The sequence below is a fragment of the Pristis pectinata genome, chromosome 5 (assembly GCF_009764475.1).
Source record: "Pristis pectinata isolate sPriPec2 chromosome 5, sPriPec2.1.pri, whole genome shotgun sequence".
Lineage (NCBI taxonomy): Eukaryota > Metazoa > Chordata > Chondrichthyes > Rhinopristiformes > Pristidae > Pristis > Pristis pectinata.
The window spans coordinates 99353520-99374814 of NC_067409.1; the positions used below are offsets into that span (position 1 = coordinate 99353520).

The window sequence follows — 21295 nt, forward strand, 5'->3', positions numbered from 1 at the left end:
AACATTTGCAAATATAACCTGCAAAATAAATTGGATATTTGGCTCTGTTCTGGAGTACTTTGTTTTTAAATGGAAGGATAATCTGAAAGCACTTTTTTTTTCTCCAGATGTTCCCTTTTTGCTAAATGTTTCCTTTGGGTGTGGACATGGTTACAGTTCAAAACTTTATTACTAAGAATGGTTTAAGACGATCTATTGAAAATTATAAAAGATTTGCAGGTAAATAACACAATGGAGAATTGTTTACATTAGTGTTAACTCCCAGTATATTTTAACCAGAGAATAAAACAAAGATAGATCTTTTTGCATTTGTCTGACTTGTCTTCGGCCTAAGGAAGTGTCCAAGACATTAGTTTGTTCAGCTATGGTCTGTTCAGCCAATTGTACCATAATTCCAATTACCTGTCTTTGTGTTATATTCTTGACACCTTCTTAATAATACCTAACAGCATATCACCTTTTAATATAGTAAATCATTCCAGGTGACTTTATAGTATTGATTATCAAATACATTTAACACCTAAGCACTTGGGATTCTAGGAATGCTGGAGTGCTCACCAGGGAACTGCTGGTAAGGCTTCAGCCAGTGAGTTTGGGACTTCTGTGTTGTGCAGAAATCTTCCATTTTGTGGAAATTATGCTGAGGTATGCTAGTTGTTTTGCATAGAACTGTCAGGATTCCCCAGAAAGTTCCAACCCAGTTTGAATTCCCCTACCATAGTTTTGATTATATCAGCCTTATTTAAGTTCTTTATACTTTTAAATATCATGATTGGATCAATTCTGAGCCATGAAACTCAAGGGAGTACAAGAGAACTTTGTGCATCTCCTCATAATTTTCCCTTAGTTCTGTTAAATCCGCATTTGGCATTTCTAATCTTTACTCATGTTTGGTGATCAAATTGGACACATGGTCTGATCAAGACTCTGTAAGTTCCTCACTTTTCCAGTTCCCTTGAGAATTTTAACAGTCAAGCCTATTTGATTACTTGTATTGCTATAATTCATGTACAAGGACACTCAAATCTCTTTGCTGCTGAGTCTAGTACATCAATGGTCGTTTATTTATCGTTTCTTTGAAGTTTGCAGTACTTAACTTTGAAACATTCCTTCAGCAATTAGGTTTGAGAGAATGAGAATGTTGATTACAAATTATTTTAAAAATGGAGCCAGAGAAAAAATCTCAATTAGAACATAGAACACTACAGCACAGTACAGGCCCTTCGGCCCACAATGTTGTGCTGACATTTTATCCTGCTCTAATATCTATTTAATCCTTCCCTCCCACATAGTCCTCCATTTCATTCATGTGGCTATCTAAGAGTCCCTTAAGTGTCCCTAATGTATCTGCCCCTACAACCTCTGCCGGCAGTGTGTTCCACGCACCCACCACTCTCTGTGTAAAAAAAAACTTACCTCTGACATCCCCCTTATACCTTCTTCCAATCACCTTAAATTTATGACCCCTCGTGTTAGCGATTTTCCCCTTGGGAAAAAGTCTCTGACTGTCAATTCTTCCAGGAAAAGAATAATCACCAAATTTGCCAGTAATAGTAAACCCATTGTTCCTTTCTAGCTGTGGTTGAATAAATTGTAACTATTTAAAACCACATTAAAAGAAAAGGCACTCTCTGAAAAACCATAGCTGGATAGATACTACTGAACCTTGTCACCTAGCTCTTTTTAAAGAGGGATAATTTCACCCTTCTGTCGGTGGAACTACGTTTACTTTTAAACTAAAAGTGTGGTATTTTCAAAAAAAAATCTCACTTATGAAGTCAGTCACGCTTTTGAATTGATTGGATTCCAGTTCCAATTTGTTGTAAGAACTCAATGAGAGGAAACAAAAGCAAATCAAACGTGGATGCTAGAAATCTGAAATAAAAACAGAAAATACTGCAGTTCAGGCTGTATCTGTGGAAAGGGGAATGGAGTTAATGTTTCTGGTCAATGACACTTCGCAGGTCACAGATCTGAAACATTAACTGTTGCTGCCTGATCTGCTGTGTATTCAACATTTCCTTTTTTGTGTGTGAAGAATAAAGCTCATTTTGATGACACATTGGGGACTCCCGCCCATTACTGCATCATTGTTTATCACAATAGTTAGATTTAGTCACCAAAGAAGAAGAAAAAAATGTCCCTTTAATCAAAGATGAATAATTAGATGCTGATTCTGTGTTGCCTTATAAAACTTGAAAAATGGGTGTTCAAAGAAACAACGGTGCTACACATTCCACAATAGGATTGAATGGTCTTACTTTAAGAAAAATCTTCAAACTGCTTGACCTTCTGCTCTGTAGTTTTGCTTTAGTCTTGCTGTTTTGAACCTCCATTTCTTCTTTCCTTTTGGCATCCAGATGCTCAATGTTGCTCAGGGGAAATATTACTGTGGTTGCTTTATTGCTTTGTTTAGCACCATTGTAACCCAGGAGAAATTGAAACATTGGGATTTGCACCAATCCGCAGTGAAAAGCAGCAAAGAAATAATGAAACTGATGTACTGGACATGCCCATTCTTCTCAGCTGTGACGTACCATAGAAGGACAAAATGCTGACACTTTAAAAATTTCAGGTGAAAGAAAATTTTAAAATTTAAAATTTCACATCAAAAGTATTTGATTTTTGAGTGTTAGCATTTTGGTTGTGGGTAAATCTTTCAGTAGGCTAATGCTAATTTTTGAAGGTTCATTTTAGTAATTGAATTATGGCCTTGTTGCTCTATCAAAACATGAATGTTACAAATTTTACTAAAGTTTACAAATCAGTTTTAAAAAATTAGTCAAAGTCCAAATTTAATTTACAATCCTGCATCATAAAAGAGTATTTTTCTGGTTTGTAAGTCCAGAGAACTGTTGTTCTATGAATTTTGAATACCTAGTACCTTGGTTAGGTTTTCACTTTTAGCGTTTTGTGTTTGAGGTTCTGTAGTTGAAATTCCAGAGGGTCATATAACCAGTGTAAAGCTGCAGGTGGATGTTTGGAACAAATAATTAGTCTTTTTGAGGTGGATTTTTTTAACATTACTATATGGGTGTATGAGAGTTTGCATCTTTTACTTGAAATGTTATACAATCATTATTTTTAATAAAAAATGATTGTTATTGGGGACTGAGAAATAAGTGCTCTGACACCTTTCTGAAGTGTATAATTCAGAACAATAATAAATAAGATTTAGTGGCTGAGCCTTGCGGTGTTATGGTCTTCTCCAACTGAACATTTACAAACCTGTTATGTGCAATAGATTTCCTGGTATTTCAAAAAAAAGATAAACTTTGAGTGTAGACAATTTGAGTTAAAACTCGTGGACAAAGTTGACATGTTATGGATCATGTAATGTAATCAGAATCAGGTTTATTATCACAGACATATGTCGTGAAATTTGTTGTTTTGCAGCAGCAGTACAGTGCAAGACATAAAAATTACTATAAGTTACAAAACTAAATAAATAGTGCAAAAGAGGAATAACAAGGTATTGTTCATGGGTTCATGGACCGTTTAAAAATCTGATGGTGGAGGGGAAGAAGCTGTTTCCAAAACGTTGAATGTGGGTCTTCAGGCTCCTGTAGTTCCTCCCTAATGGTACACTGAGTCCACTATACATCCTTGCAGTTCTTCTTCCTTGCCCTTCCCCACCCCTTATGTCAATGAGGTTTTTAAGGGAACAGGGTAACCATGAATACTGTGTGTATTCTGCCTGGATGTTTCTAGTTTGTTTTGTTCCGTCTTTGGGCATGTTTCTTGTGTAATGAACTGCAGTAATTTCAGCAGTCATGGGGCTTGGGATGGGTAGTAATTCATATGAAGAACAAATGTCTTAAAGCCATGATTTTTTGCTTGATTTCTTGAGAGGAATTATCCTGACAATTCATTAATTCATGTTTTTTAAAAAAAAGACAAATCTTTTGAAAACATATCGATTTTCAGTAAATCTTAAGAACACAATTACCCTTGATACATATTCATCCATGCATCATTTTTTTTAATCATGCAAAGGCATTTTATTAACTTGTAAGCTGTTTAGTGTGGATTCTTTTTGTTACGGATTTTAGTGCTGACTTTTTTAATTGTTAAAGTGATCAACATGAAAACATTAGTAATATGATTCTTTGGTTGCTATGTACTGAAATGTGCTCTGATTTAAATGGAAGTGAAATATTATTGAATGAAGGAGGATGTGCTGAACTATCACCCATTCTGAATCCCAGTGGAAACCATTGTGATAAATGGCGTACTTGATATCTACTGCTTATTACAGAAGGAAGCTTTAAACACAAGGGTAAGGGTGGGGGAGGTGGTAATGAAAGACAAAGCTTTATTTAAAAAGCATCTTTTCCTGAATTGTCCTTTAATCCAATGTAATTCCAGAAAGAAGTTCTCTATCCAGTCCTTGGAATCTTATGAGAATGGGACGTTGTGGTTTTTGTGGCTAACAAGTTTGTAGTTCTAGATTAGAGTTAAATTTGTTGCTTCAAAATTTACAGCCAGGTTCACAAGTCAATTGATACCTTGTGGAATTTGAGATTTGGCTCATCTTGAAGGTTTAAAATCTGTAGCAGTAAATATCTACAAGCAGTAGCATTTGAAAGAATATACATGATTAAAATAACAAGAACCAACAATAAAATATGTTTATAAATAGACTGTATTTAAAGAAAACAAAAGTTAATTTTGGTACCATGTTCCTGAACTTACTAAGAAAAAATATTCATGTGGCAAAGAATGTACAAATTCAACAACTTGTTTTGGGTGGGCCATTTCTTATTAAAATTGTCTCATTCCGTGACTTGGATACTGGACTGAGTCACTTCCCTGTGTTATAGATAACTTTTAAAATAAGCTACATTAATGTATTCTGCTTGTTTGGAGTTCTTTATTCCCCATTTTGTTTGTTTGTTAACTTCCATATTTGACTTTACTGTATAATTCCTATGGGCATACGTGCATAGACAGGCATGAGGTTGAAGTTGCACAACTTTAATTATTAACAGTTTCATTATTGTGTTTTTTCTCCAATGTCAACACTGCCATTGCAATAATTTGTATTTACACGTGGGTTAAGTATATGGTAACAATGTATAAAGCTGTTATTTTTGAACTTTTAGCTTTGACGTGGGGCTGCACCCACTAAGGTTACACATCAGAAATTTATTGCAAGCTACACATTAAAATAAATGTTTAGTGCATTCCAGATTTCCAATGTGCAATTCCGGCAAGGAAAACACCACCCTCTCCCCACCACCCCACCCCACTCCACTGTTAGAAGTAGTGTTGACAGAAAATTGCAAATAGTTGCCTTGCCAACCTCTGCCAAAATTTCTGCCTACACATTGTACCTTTAAATGTTGGCAGTATCTAATTTTAAATAACTACTTCCTCTGTTTCACTCTTTTAGGATCTAAGAATTTGTCACTTTTCAAGAATAGTTCTTCCATTACTAAAGGCTTATAATGTCTGAAGAATATTCTCAAGCACATGCATAAAACTTCTCTTCATGCATTTCTGGTATAGATTTTCAAACACCTCACAGTATTACCAATTTTGAGGGCAACCTAGAGTAACTGGTTCCAAAATCTCTGAATCTAAGCATATGTCTACTGTTTACCATCTGTCTGTCATCTCCCCATGGAAAAGTGTTTGAAATAAGTACCTCTCCCCCCCCCCCCCCCCACACACACACACACACACACACACACACACTTATAGGCCTGCTAAATTTGTGAAGGTAAAGCTTGGCGATAGTAATGGCATCAGCTATCCTTGTTCCTTGTGTCATTTAGGATTCAGAGAAAAAAGAACATGGGTCTGTCAAGCTGGCACTGAATTGAGAGTGGCAAGGTATTAGAACAATGATACTAGAATATTTTTTTGAATATAACAAAAATAGGCCCTGGTGAATGGGAGTAAGCCAATATTAATTTATAATACGATTTAGCTTTATGCAACAACAAAAGACACAGATTCTAGTTGAATACTTCTATATCAGTAATGGGAGGAATGAGAATATTCTTTGGGATAATATCAGTGTTCTTCCAGCTAACTGAAGCACATCCTTCTGTACATTGGTTTGGTACAGGAAACACAAACTCCATATACCCTAATACAATGAATGCGTGGCAGTTATCAAAATATGGTCTGAAGGAACAATGTTGGATATAATTATTAATTATTCATCAATTTGATACAACAGCCACTCTTGTTCACCATTTACATAAAATATAAGGACTCTGGAATGAGAAATACTATTTCAAAATGTACAGACAACTCTCAATTGGGAGAAAGTATTATTGAAAGAGATTGTGACAAACGACAAGAAGACATACAGAATGGGCACAATAATTTCTACAGGTAATTTTGAAATGCCTCATCTTGGTAAGAAGGATAAAGGAGCCACATACTACTAAGAAAATAAGAACCTTCGTAGAATACAGGAACAAAGATCTATGAATATGCAAGTTACTAAAAGTAAGGATACATAGTATAAACTGGCATTAATTAAAAGTATAAGAATATAACAATGCAGCATTTTCATAATGGAACATTAATTTGTAATTTAATTGTAAAGGGACAGTACATCAAATATAAAGGGGTGGTACATAGTTAATAGCAGGACCCTTAACAGTGTTGATGTACAGAGGGATCTTGGAGTCCAAGTCCATAGCTCCCTGAAAGTGGCTGCACAAGTTGATAGGGTGGTAAAGAAGGCATATGGCATGTTTGCCTTTTTTTAGTCGAGGCATTGTGTTCAAGAGTCAGGCAGTTATGTTGCAGATTTATAAAAGACTGGTTAGGCCACATCTGGAGTATTGCATTCAATTCTGGTTGCCCCATTCCAGGAAGGATGTGAAGTCTTTGGAGAAGGTGAAGAAAAGGTTTACCAGGATGCTGCCAGGATTAGAGAGCATGAGCTATAAGGAGAGGTTGAACAAACTTGAATTGTTTTCTCTGAAGTGGCAAGGGCTGAGGGGAGACCTGATAAAAGTTTATAAGATTATGAGATGCATAGGTAGGGTAGACAGGTGGTACCTTTTTCCCATGGTCAAAATGTCTAATACTAGAGGGCATGCATTTAAGGTGAGAGTGAGTAAATTCAAAGGAGATGTGCGGGGCAAGTTTTTTTTACACAGAGTGGTGGGTGCCTGGAATCCGATGCCGGGATGGTAGTGGAGGCAAATATGATGGAGGCGTTTAAAAGGCTTTTAGATAGGCACATGAATGTGTAGAGAATGGAGGGATATGGACATTGTGTAGGCAGAAGGGACTAGTTTAGTTAAACATTTAATTACTAATTTAGTTAGCTTAGCACAACATCTTGGGCCGTAACGCCTTTTCCTGTGTTGTATTGTTCTAATATTGGAGAAACTAACTGCTTGAATTTAAAGCGTGAGAATTGAGCTCCTGTCTTAAGTCACAAAATTGAATTTTTAATAAATTTAAATTGTGAACATAAAATAATGCAACAATAGCTGCTGTGCAGGTTTTTGACTATAAAGCACTTTGGGACTTCATGATACATGAAAACTGCTATATAAATGGAAATCATTCTTCCTTATGGAGTTTGACAATGCCTTAAACATCAATTTGCATGCTTTAAAAGTGCAAGTGATTTAAATTTGCGCTGCCTGGATGAGCTGCTATATACCCCTCCCCCCCCCCAGCCACTTGACAAAGGTTCCTGCTTCATTTCACTATACAGTTGGTGAGAAAGACCATCCATACATTAGCTAAGCTCCAAAAATATAACAAGCCAAGAATTCCATAAGTTGATACAGATATAAAGGCCCTTTAAATCACTGGAACAGCAGAATGCTATCTAGTGATTTCTTAAGCTCTAATCGATGTTTTCAACCTAAAAGTTTAATGAGCCCAAGAAAATTCTGCTATCAGAAATAAAGTTATACTCCGTAAAGCCAAAAAAAGAGGCTGCTTGGGGTCAAAGGCTGTTTTTTTTTTAACTGAGTCAGTAGAGCATGTCGTAATGAGCTGTTGAGCAATTCATTCTCAATTGTGAAAAATGATTAGTTATATTGATACGGCATACTTATTTGTTCAAAGCTTTGCTGTTAATGTATTTTATATTGCCTGTACACTTTAGACATACACTCTCAACAAACACATTAAGTGACCAAAAATTCACTATTCACTGCTTCCTAAAAAACTAGAAAACGTACACCAATGACTTCCATAATATATTTGCCACTATGTTATAAAAGATGAATTTAAGATCACATCAGTTGGGCTTATCTTTAACTGAATATCATGAAATGTGTTTAATAATAACCAACCATTCAGCAAATCAGGCAGAAGTTAAGAATTAGCAAATTAGGCCTACCTACTTACTAAACTTTAAAACTATGCCTCAGTTCACTTGGGGAAAAAATAATACCTATTTAGAATCTTTCTGTTTTTAACACTGACTCATGGTGAAAGTATTCCTATAACTAAATGCTCATTGTTCCTTTTCTTCCCAAATGCATTCAAACTAATTTAATTCAACATCAATACCAGCACCAACATCAGCAGTTTAGGCCTTTTCCTTTTTAAACAAATACAGAGAAGACTATTCATATGTAGTTATATAACTGAAGAATGTGAATAACTATTTACACCTCACATGTTCCCGTACAGTTATGCTACAAGGCAAACTATGTGATGGGTAAAACAGTTCCTGACTGCAAACAGCATCCAGGAGGAAAGGTCATAGGATCAGCCAGGAATCGAAATACCTCAAATCTAAGAGGGAGGCATATTTTCTGCCTTAATTAGAATTTTTATATGTATTTCTTTTTCTCATTATATTTATGAGTACTCACATATTATATATTAATGGCTGGGAAGTTTCAGGTGGAAAAAAAGATGACCAGTTTTGTGGTAAGTTTGCTATGCGGGTCACAAGATAGATTTCTGATACACAAATTTGCTGCTTACTATTGCGCATGTCTAAGTTGGTATTTTTGTTAAACTGATGCATTAGTACTAACTCAAGGATGAATCTAAATGAGACATAATAGAATTTTAGGTTGAAGTTCAGTTAACTTTTTGTTCTGTACATTTAATTGGAGAATAGATTTTGAAAATCCAAACAAATTTATTGCTGGTAACTTCCTACATTACTTTGTTTTAAAGCTAAAATGCAGTCAAATTTATTTGCAAGTAAGGTAATTAAGCAAAAACAATGTTCTGACTGTGTGCATTCTTCTCATTTCAAACTGGATAAGAGATAAAGGTTGGCAACCTATGTAATCTCTCAGAACACTAAGATAAATGAGCAATAGTTATTCCTGCAGCCATTCACAAGTTTCTGATTATAAGAGAAATGGAAATTGCTATTTACTGTGAAGAAAAATACTTGGAAATGAATTGTATTTAATTCTAAAGTTTTTTTTTAAAAAAAGCAAATAAAATTGCTCAGTGTGTCAGGTAGGTCTGTTTCTACTTTATTGAGGTTTAAACTTTGCTTTTTTTCCATAATTGGATAGAATGCATCATAGTTCATAAATTATTCAGTTTACTGGAGGGCTGTAGAGAGCATCTTGTGCATCTGCAGCAAATTAGAGGTAAACCATAATGCAACTTCAGGCTGTTTAAAAAGAAACTGCATAACCCTGGATTGTAGTCCTAATTTTTATGATCTATAAAGGTTTTAATCGGTGAGTTTAAAGAAAAAGAATGAAAAAAATATTTTGGTCAGCAACAAGACCTTTGTACAGAGAACAAACTGGGAAATAAATTAACTGCATGTCAAATTTCATCATAATTGTAAACTAAAGGACGTCGGGCCATTTTTTTTTTGCCTCGTTGATTGTGCTGTAACTGTCTGACTGATAGGTTTGGTTGCACTCAAAATAATCTTGAAGCTCCATATAGCTTATTATTGATGACTGGTGAATTGGATTTGTTGTCAGCAAGGTCATACAGAAGCAGATACAACCTAAATTATGTAAATATTGTGGCAAAACAGCATGCATGACTTGGGAGAAATTATTTGTTTAAGGGAATGAGCACCACAAATGCAGGGTACCAGTGAGGCCACACCTGGAGTACTATGCAGAGTTTTGGTCCCCTTTATATAAGAGAGGATAAACTGGTATAGGAGGCAGTCCAAAAGAGATTCACTAGACTAATACTGGGATGAGAGAGTTGTCCTATCACGTGTGGTTGAAGTAATTAGACCTATGTTCTTTGGAGTTCTGAAGAATGAGTGGTGATATTGAAATAAGTAAGATTTTTAGGGAGAATGACAGGGTAGATGTGGAGATGTTTCCACCAGTGGGAGAATCCCAAACGAGGGGACATAGTTACAAAATTAGGGGGCTGGTTGAGGGGAGGGAGAGTGGTCATTTAAAATGGAGAGCATAGGAGCTACCTTTTGCAGAAAATGGCGAATCTCCAGAATTCTTTACCGCAGAGGGTTGGAGGTGAGATCATTGGGGATATTTAAAGAGGAAGTGGATAAATTTTTGAAAGATCATGGAATTGAGGGCTTTGGGGATCTGGCACAGAAGAGGAAATTAGGGTGGAAGCAGATCAGCCATGATGACATTGAATGGAGGGGCAGGCATGAGAGACTGAGTGGCCTACTCCTGCTCCTATTTTTTTATGTTCTTATCTTCTTAAATGTTATATCAGTATCTACCTTCACCGCCCCCCCCCCCCCCCCAACTCAGTGAGTTAAAGATTTCAGCCACACTCTGGGTGAAAAAATTCTTCAAATCCACTCTAAATATTCTACCCCTTACCTTATACCTTGGCCTTCTGGTTATCGACTCCTGTTGAGGAGTAAAGTTTCTCACTGTTTACCCCATTTCCCTCATGCCTCAGTAAATCCCTCAATCAAGTCCCTTTTCAGCCTTCTCTGCTCCAAACAAATGGTAGTAAGTGTGCATTCTGAACTTGGACATGTAAACCAAGGTCCCACTATGCCTCAGTATTTCCTAGAATCCTCCTATTCATTGTGTATATCCTGGCGTTATTAATTCTCACAAAATGCATCGCTGCACACTTTTCAGGATTAGTTTCTATCTGCTATTTCTCTGGCTATTTTACCAAACCATTAATATTGTTCTGTAGCTCAAGATTATCCTCATTATCAACAAAAAGTGTTGTTATCTGTAAACTGATGAGGTTACTAATTTTACCTCACACATTCACATCCAGTTTGTTAATGTGTACAATAATCAGCAAGGGTTCCACTTGTCACAAGCTTCCAATTGCAAAAACAACCCTCAACCATGTCCCTTGGCCTCCTATCACTAACCCATTTGTCAAATTACCATGGATCCCATGGGCTTCATACATTTTGGACCAGTCTCATATGTGGGACCTTGTCAAGTGCTGTGCTGAAGTCCATGTAAACTACATCAACTGCGCTACCCTTATCAACACATTTAATTACTTCTTCGAAAATAAAATCAAACTAGTCAGCCAGGATCCCCTTAACAAATTCATGCTGACTCCTTTGATTAATCTCTATCTTTCAAGTGCAGATTAATCTTGTCCTTTTACTCTGGTTCTCTGCTCATCTCCCAGGTGAATTTACAGATGTGTTTGAAGGAACTGAAAAGCTGGAGAAAAAGTACAATCTAGAGCTAGGTATGGAGCCAGTAGTACATCTTCCAAGATGTGTGCAGTAGTTGTCAAAGGAAAACTGAAACCTGAGCTTTAAAGACTGATTAAGACAGGGATTCTACCTCTTGGATATCAAACTTGATACCCAAGGGGTAGAGTCCCCATTTTGGATATCGTATTTAATCAGATCTGAGCAGAGCAAATAACTTCAGTGTGCTGGATGCCAAGAATGGGTTTTGACATATTCAACAGTGAGAATTTGTTTCAAATACCTTTCAACCTTTTGGAAAATGTTAGTGATTAACCACAGAAGAGGACAAAGCATAATCGGCAAAGATCAAAGTTGGGATGAAAATGCCAAGCCCTAAGGATGTCACTGTTATTACAGTGTTTCCTGGGGTTTATCAAATAAAGCAAATTCCTGCCCCATCTGGGTGAGGTGTGAACCATTGAGACAACTGTCAAGGAAAGATGTTGAATAGTGATGAGTAGACATCATGAGCAAGCAGAGAAACAAACTAAAGAAATGGTCTTGGCAGGGTTAGTGCAATGCTTCAATAACAAATGAAAAGAGGTGACACTACAAAGGGTCAACTCAGAGGATCTTGGAGTAATTGCCATGCAAAACGAGGAGACAATAGCATGTTTCCAAATTGAAAAGAAGCGGTGACATTTGGGACAAAGAGAGTCCATAGTTCATGAGTTAAAAAGTATGCATACTAATTACAAACTCCTTGAAGTGATAGTAATGAAGAATCTCCAGCAAGTTCCAAAGAGACAAATTGACTTGTTCTGTGCTTAAATTGTCAGCCATCCAAACAGTAAAATGTACCTCGCAGGTACATGGAGTCATATAGATCACCCTGCTGAAAAAAAACAATAGCAGCCACACAGAATTGAAACAAGTGTATATGTTGAATGATGTGTTAACACAATCTCTGATGAACAAGCTATAATAAGACACATGATTTGACTCAGAACTGGAAGAATTGTACACAGTTGTCAGAGAAAGAACAGGAGTTCCCGTACTTTCGCATCATACTTTCACATGCAAGGTGAACTCAGCACTTCTGAGGGATTGTATTTTGGAGATGAAAGAATGATATTACCAAAATCGTAGGAGAGAGATGTTAGAGCACAGACTCGCATCACTGCTGGGTGAGAATGAATGTTTGAGGAGACCTTGTGAATTGCTATACTGGGCCAGGAAAGAAAGTAGAAGTGAAAGACTCCATTCAAAAAAGATACTGTGGGCAGATCCATGGAGGCAAGGCAACAATGAATCTGAGCCTGTAACTGAACATGAGGTGCCAGGGAGATCTTAGGCAAAGGAGGCCAAAAATTATGTAGCGGTGGCCGATTATTTTCAGGTCATTGGAAAAATTCCTCTCATTCATAGGCTGAAAACTCAGTTTGCTAGACGAGGTTATGGTAGAGAATGGGCTATGATTTTCTGCAAATGAGTTTACCAAGTGGGAATTCACTCATAGTCACCACAATTTCCCCAAACCAGTGGAAAAGCGGAAATGCTGTAAGAACAGCCGCCTTGTTTTTAAGAAAAGCAAAGGAAGTACCTCGACTCACAATTCAGTCTTTTGATGCAAAGAAATACACCAGTGGCTGGGTTTATTTCTCGACCAGCCCTGTGACTGATGAATTACAGAATCAGAACAACGTTGTCAACACTGTTGAAGCATAAAATTCTAACTGGAATATGTGGACTAAGGAAAGTGTTATAAGTTACATAACTACACACGATCCAGAGAAGATTATGGAAGAGGTTTAAGGGGTTGAAACTGACAACAGACTAACAGAGGATGCACTGCAGCCCCTACTGCTGAAGAACACAGCAGCTCAACCAAGACAAAACATGTAGCAATCAGGGAAAATTGTTTGCAACACCACATGGACTTAGTGCTGGAGTACTTACGTTGGTTTGTTCTGATGAATGGTCTTCTGCCAGAATCATAAACCCTGTTTCCCTCTTGACAGATCCTGGCTGACTTGCTGAGGTTTCTAGCATTTTCTGTTTTTATTTCAGATTTCCTGCACCTGCAAGTTTTTATTTTTATTATTTATATATGTTATTGGATTGGAAACTTGCATTGAAATTTTATTCTGACGGTACAACAATTTATGTGAAGTAGTAATTAAATTGTACATGAATGCATGTGAATTTAATTGGGTTTATTAGAACATTAGGAGTATGGACTCTTTTAAGTTATAATGGGATGTTGATATCGGAGCACTCATAAACAAATATAAAATGATGAATGTTTGAAATATATTGCCATCTTATGGCAAGAAAACCTTTTGTCAGCACCAAGCATTTCCAAGTCAGCGGGTGTTGCTAAGATGGAAGATAACTACATTGAAAGCTCTTGAGTAGCTCATAAACAATCTCATACTAGGAACACACAGAATGTGACAGTGCAATAAGGGCAACACAGGGCTGCAGCAGTTAGTATTGCTGCCTCACAGCTCTGAGTACACAGGTTTGATCCTGACCTTAGGCACTGCCTTTGCAGAGTTTGCACATTCTCCCCATGAATATGTGGATTTTCACCAGGTGCCCCATTTACTTCCATATCCTAAAGATGTACTGATAGGTTAATTGGCCATTGTAAGGAACCTCTTAGGGAATTGGCAAAAGAATCAAAGGAAAGTTCAAAGGCACGTGTGAGAAAATAGGAGAGGATTGGGACTGGTGGAATTCTGCTGGGAACTGTCATGGAGTTAATGAGCTGAATGGTAACCTGTTCTGTAGTAAGTAAATATAAGTAGTTAATGTAAGTAAAACAACTATTAGGTTCAGCAGAATATGAGAGGTGAACCAGAGGACAAATGGGGCTTTTCTCTGCCACAACCGACAGTGCAATGTAATAGGTACTAAGAGATGAGTACAGTAACGTGTGAAATTGTGCCATGTAATATTTTCATAATACTGCTGTAATAATGTTGAATCTATGTGCTTTCTCTCCAGGGTATTATGATGCAAGAGATCGCATAAGAACTAAATGAGTATTTTGCATCGGTCTTCACTGTGGAGGACATCAGCAATATACCAGTTAGTCAGGGGTCTCACGGAATGGAACTGAGTTCAGTTAAGATTACTAGAGAGAAGGTGCTAGGAAAACTAAATGGGCTAAAGACTGACAAGTCTCCCGGAATGGATGAGGTGCATCCCCGGGTTCTGAAAAGGAGGTGGCTTTAGAGATAGCGGAGGCATTGGTGATAATTTTCCAGGAATCGATAGACGCCGGCATGGTTCCGGAGGACTGGAGGGTTGCAAATGTAGTTCTGCTCTATAAGGAAGGTGGGAGGCAGCATAAAGGAAATTACAGACCTATTAGTCTGACGTCAGTGGTGGGAAAGTTATTGGAATTGATCCTCAAGGATGAGATTATGGAATACCTAGAGGTGCAAGGCAAGATAGGTCCTAGCCAACATGGTTTTGTGAAGGGAAGATCCTGCCTGACCAACCTATTGGAGCTTTTTGAAGAAATCACAGGTAGGGTGGATAAGGGAGAGGTGGTAGATGTTGTGTATTTAGACCTTCAAAAGGCCTTCCACAAGGTGCCGCATAAGAGACTGATCAATAAGATGAGAGGTCATGGAATTACAGGTAGGATAACAGAATGGGTGGAGCATTGGCTGGTTGGCAGGAAGCAAAGGGTGGGAATAAAAGGATCTTGTTCTGGTTGGCTACCGGTTACTAGTGGTGTTCCGCAGGGGTCGATGTTGGGGCCGCTTCTTCTTACCTTGTACATTAACGATTTGGATGATGGAGTAAATGGTTTTGTGGCTAAGTTTGCGGATGACACCAAGATAGGTGGAGGAGTAGAGAGTATTGAGGAGACAGGAAGGTTGCAGAGAGACCTAGATAGTTTAGGAGAATGGGCAAGGAAATGGCAGATGAGATTCAATGTTGAGAAATGTGCCATTGTACACTTTGGAAACAGAAATAAACGGGCAGATTATTATCTAGAAGGAGAGAAAATTCAAAGTACAGAAGTACAAAGGGACTTGGGGGTACTCGTGCAGGATATCTTAAACGTTAACCACCAGGTCGGATCGGTGGTAAAGAAAGCGAATGCTATGTTGGCATTCATTTTGAGAGGTATAGTGTATAAAAGTAAGGAAGTGATGATGAGGCTCTATGGGGCACTAGTGAGGCCTCATTTGGAATACTGTGCACAGTTTTGGGCCCCATATCTTAGGAAAGATGTGCTGAGTTGGAGAGGGTTCAGAGGAGATTTACGAGGATGATTCCCGGAATGAAAGGGCTTACGTATGATGAGCGTTTGTCAGCTCTTGGACTGTACTCACTGGAGTACAGAAGAATGAGAGGGGACCTCATAGAGACATTTAAAATGTTGAAAGGACTGGACAGAGTAGATGTGGCCAAGCTGTTTCCCTTGGTGGGTGAGTCCAGGACCAGAGGGCACAATCTTAGAATTAGAGGGTACAGGTTTAAAACAGAGATGAGGAGAAATTTCTTTAGCCAGAGGGTGGTGAATTTGTGGAATTCCTTGCCACGTACAGCAGTGGAGGCCAGGTCATTGGAGGCATTTAAGGAAGTGATAGATAGATATCTAGATAGTTGGGGTATCAAGGGATATGGGGATAAGGCTGGAAATTGGGGTTAGAATAGTTTTTTTTGCCCCCCCCCCCCCCAAATTTCTCATTCCTTTGTCTTTTTCCCCTTTTCTTTGGAGCAGACTCGATGGGCCGAATGGCCTACTTCTGCTCCCTTGTCTTGTGATCATCATATTGTTATATACATATTTCTTTAACCACTTCAATGGATAAAACTGTTAAAAGGGACTTATTTTACTAATGTCACAGGCTTTCTCCATTTACAAGGATAATTAAGAAACATGAGAGATGAGGTCAGTCAAAAGTTATTTTCTAAATGAGGGTGCTAGAATGAAATGTTGATTGAGACAGAAATGTTGCCTAGAACACTGGAAAAATTCATTTTTTTTTCCTTGGTATGATGTGGGATCTTTTAGTTTGGTTTGAAAAGGCATGCAAAACCTTAGTTTACCATCTTTGTAGATAGCACCTTTGGCAATTAAGCCTTCATCCTATGTTGGAGTAATGGATCAGAGATGAAACTTGAAATCTACTAATTTTGAAAATTAGTATGTTATAAATTGAACCAAGCTCATTCTTTGGATTGCATGTGATTGCAGATTTCCTTTTGCTTGGTAGTTTTCTAGGGTTGCTACTGGAACAGGATCTTTTGTGCCATGTTGGAAATGGCATCCAGACTGCATCAATTCCATTTATTGCTATTTGACTTGAGCAGTTTATCAAACAGCTTCTTTCCAAAATTGTCATCTTAAATCCAGATTAAGGTCTCCAACTCAGCCTGGTAACTTGAAATCCCAGAAACTTTGTGTTCTTAGTTTCTTTGAAATTACTCATTGTTTCAATACTCAACAAATATTAGCATAATTAGTTTGTCAGTGCAAAGTAGTATAGCAAGCCAATCACCTGAATTGTAAGAGTTGTTTACCATACCAAACTGCATCAATTTTGAGTATCAGTTCAAAGACCTGATTTGTCATTGCAACAATTTGTGTAATAAAACTCTGATTATCGAGTACCCTTTGGACTTTGGAGATGTCAGACCAGCAAGTTTTCCATACTATTGGATGTTATTCCTTTTGATACCAAACACAGTTATTTCACTTTTTGTACATGCTATGCAATACTATCATTAATTCTGCAGTGAACACTGTGAGTTTAAAGGGAACAGGAAATATACAAGTACTCCAGATCCCAGCTTCATCTACAAATTCACCCACATTCTTATCTTGCTGCTCCAGATCCCCAACTCCAGTCCTGGTCATGCACCTGGCCCACAATCTGAACCCTCCATGCCGCAACACTCCGGACCCCTGGTTTTGGCTGCACACCTACTCACACTCTGGATCCCTGGCCTCCCACTCCTGACTAACGAATGCAAGTCAGATGCCAAACCATCTGGATTTCCAAACAATTGGATGGATGTTGGATTATCAGAGTTTAAATGTATTTACATATTGATAAATGAATGTTGTGAAGCAGTAGATATGTGGGTAACCGGAATTCTTTGAAATGCCGCAGGTGTTTTTTGTTTCAATTTTCCTGGTAGAGTGTTCTCATTTTGACACTTCTAAATTTCTTTCCAGCTCCTTTCTAGTATTTTACCCCCTTAGCTATGCTTTTATGAGGAATGAACTGAGGAACTAATCAGTTCATTGACCACATTTTTTAACCCCTGTCAAAATAATACTTTAAAGGAAACTTTGTTGTAAGCATGACAAAGTCCTCTGAAAAATTTAATCAACATGTATTAGAAAGGGGAAGCCTAATGGGTATGAACAACGTGTCAGAATTAGATAACCTAATAGGTATAAAATGGAAAGGACGCTACAGAAAATCAGATGTCTATATTGGAAATTTACACCAAATGCCTCAGATTAAATCATTAGAGTGCTGAGGAATCCATTGCCATCATAGTTAATGTTATTGGTTATGTTATTTTTTATCATAAAGGATATTTGTGCAAGAGAAGACTAACCTGAAAGTTTTGCTAACGAGTTTGTTAAGTATGTAGAATCAAAATGTTGCAAGTAAAAATGCCAGAACCCACAGCTCCTGCTGATGTACATCCTGCAAAATTGCAAACTGTGTTTAAGTCTATCTTTTATATTCCTATGTGTATATCTAATAAGCCAAGTTCAGTAATTATAAGATATAAGATGAGATATCTTTATTAGTCACATGTACATCGAAACACAGTGAAATGCATCTTTTGTGTAGAGCGTTCTGGGGGCAGCCCGCAAGTGTCGCCACACTTCCAGCACCAACATAGCGTGCCCATACTTCCTAACCCATACGTCTTTGGAATGTGGGAGGAAACCCACGCAGACACGGGGAGAACATACAAACTCCTTACAGACAACAGCCGGAATTGAACCCGGGTTGCTGGCGCTGTAAAGCGTTATGCTAACCGCTACACTACCGTGCCTGCCCAATTGTTTTGATCTATGTTGTGTTGGTTCTGCCATGTTTATACAATGCAACCAAAATGGGAAACTCTGAGTGTTTGCAGTCTTGTGTATTCAGCAAACAATGTAATGAGGCTCTGTGTAGATGTCTGCATTGGTTCTCTTCGTGCATTAAACTACTTAACCTTCACTTGGCTCATGCCCAGTGGTCATTTATGGTCTGCCACATGTGAATGTGCAAGCATGGAAACTCAGTAATTCTCCTTGCAGATTTTCAAACAGTCTACTTGCATTATATTAATAAATATGCTGTCAGCTTGCTTACAGGGTTTTTCTCCTAAAATGTGCAGATTTTAGCTCCAAATAAGGTTTTATCATGATTCTCTTTGGGAATCTAGAATTTCTGATAACTGTATTAAAAACATTTAACGTTTTTCAGGATATCTAAGTTCTTGTTCACTTACTGCTTTCACATTGCAGCATTTTCTGGTGTTACTGTACTTCCCACTAGTTACATACATAGTAACCAAGAAGTGAGTCATTTATCCTCTTCCTATATTTAGAAATGGACTGATTTGTGCTAGCTATAAAGAATACAGTCAACCTTTTGGCATATTACAGCAGGAAATGATTGTCTGGTATATTTAGCCAGTAAACAAAATACACATTAATTGCATAGGTCTTTTTATATAAATGTTATTTAACTACAATGACTAATAAATCACCTGTGATATCACCAATACTGAGTAAGAGGAAAGGGTATACACTTACTAGGATTGTTGTAAGAGGCTGAAATTGTAGAGGGCCTGGATGATTCATGCATGGGTGTCATTAATTGTGGGAGGAATAGCAAGCATTGGTGTTAAGAACAAAATCTAATGAAACCAAAATTGCCCATTTTAAATTCTACCAGCATACTAAGACATAAAAAAAAGGACTACAAGTGACAAAGAGGAGGACTTAATTTAGCATTTGAATAAAGCAATATTTTCCTTTGGAACCCAAGTAGCAATTTATTATATGTGATCAAGACGGTGTAGGTGGTGGCTGCTTATTTGTGAGGTGCATCAAAATCAGCTGTTACATTGGGCCAGATTGTCTAATTGGGCATTCACCCATAGCTCATTGATAGTTTGCAATGTTGACTGCTTGACGTCCACTGATGAGTCTGTTGAATGCTGGACTGAATACAGCATATTTGTGGAACACTCTGCACTGCTTAGCAAGCTTTGCGAGCACTCCTGACATCATTTCCTTCCTTTCACAGGCCTCATTACCTCCACCCACTTGAAAAAGACACGGCTGGCAAGTGTCACTAGCATGTTCATGTTAATCATCTAGGAGGAAGGAGGAGTGTGAAAATTTTTTCTTTATTTTTAGAAAATTAGGGCCAGCTTCCATTTTCATTTGAAAAAGGAAAAAACTCAGATGCTTGATATCGAAAATGGAAGCTGATAGAGTTGATATTTCTCCATCCACAAATGCTACTTGGCCTGCTGAGTATTTCTTGTACTTGCTGTTCGTACGTTTGTCTTTTGCTGTTCGTACGTTTGTCTTTTACTGTTCACCCAAAGTATCTCAGTCTTGGTGGTGGGTATTTTTGGGCAACCGTTTAAGTGGAAATATTCACTAAGTTTGCATTTTGCCACCTCCAGAGTCTCACACTGAAGCCAGGGACCAAGTTCTTCCTGGGGTCTCACTTAGCCAGAGTTCTTCAGCTTTTAAGCCCCCAGTTGCACCAAAATGTTCTTGGCTAAGCTGGATTCCTGAACGGCAGGGTATGTTTGACACAAAAGCGAGGCAATTCTATCTCCTAGTGATGCAGTGGGGGGCTGACTTTGTGGGCAACTGGAAAGTGGCTGTTTTTGTCTTGGGCAAACTAGTCTGCTGATCTGGCCATTATCTAAGTGCAAACTAGTATTTATGCCCATGACTGCTAGTTGGTGGATCAAAGGATCTTGTCCATTGTTCTTAGATGCCTTTACCTGCAGAAAGCCAATGGATATTAACCAGAAGCAAGAAATGAAATTCAGCATGCAGTGATGCTAATTTTATTATATGTAATCAGCATTTTTAAATATAGCCTGGTAGTTCTAAAATATTTTAAAATAAACAAAATATTAGTAAAGAACAAATTACTGGTGGGTGAACAAACCTTGTCACTTTATTTGAATTCTGTATTGAAAAGGTCCTGAGAAAAAAGAACTGATTTTGTCAGTTAAGGCAAGTTTATATGAAAGTTTGTCACTTGGTTTGTTGTTATAAAATTATTGATGAAACTTACTTTTCCTTGAAAGTTGTACCCATTTATTTTCCACAAGAATATTATTAGCCTTTCAAGTTGAAAGTCAGGGAAGAAAATCTACCAATCTTACTCTGGCCTACATATGATTCCAGACCTACCAATTATACACAGTTAACTTTTTTACCTTATGTAACTTTTACTCGGTTTTGAAGTGTCCTCGTGCAAACTAGAAAATGTTGTGCTGTTGGAGAAAAAAAACAAAGTCCATCTCCTGCTTTCACTAAGTTAATCAATACCCTGAGTGGTAATAAGGACACTTCAGCAGATTCATGGGCCGAGTCTCCTGCTGGAAATCTGTCTCCCAGAATATTGAGGAGGCACCGTGTAGTGTAGCACAGGCCCTCACTCAGTGTAACTGGCTGCGTGTGCTGACAGAATGGTTTTGACAGCTGATAAATTCCTGCCTCATGGTTCACTG

At 37.7% G+C, this 21295-nt stretch overlaps 1 protein-coding gene across 2 annotated transcripts in view; it reads left to right on the top strand.

Moving 5' to 3' along the window:
* Positions 1-21295, top strand: part of LOC127570841 (PH domain leucine-rich repeat-containing protein phosphatase 1-like) — a 154937-nt gene that overhangs the window by 81502 nt on the left and 52140 nt on the right. The gene's annotated exons all lie outside the window — the stretch shown is intronic.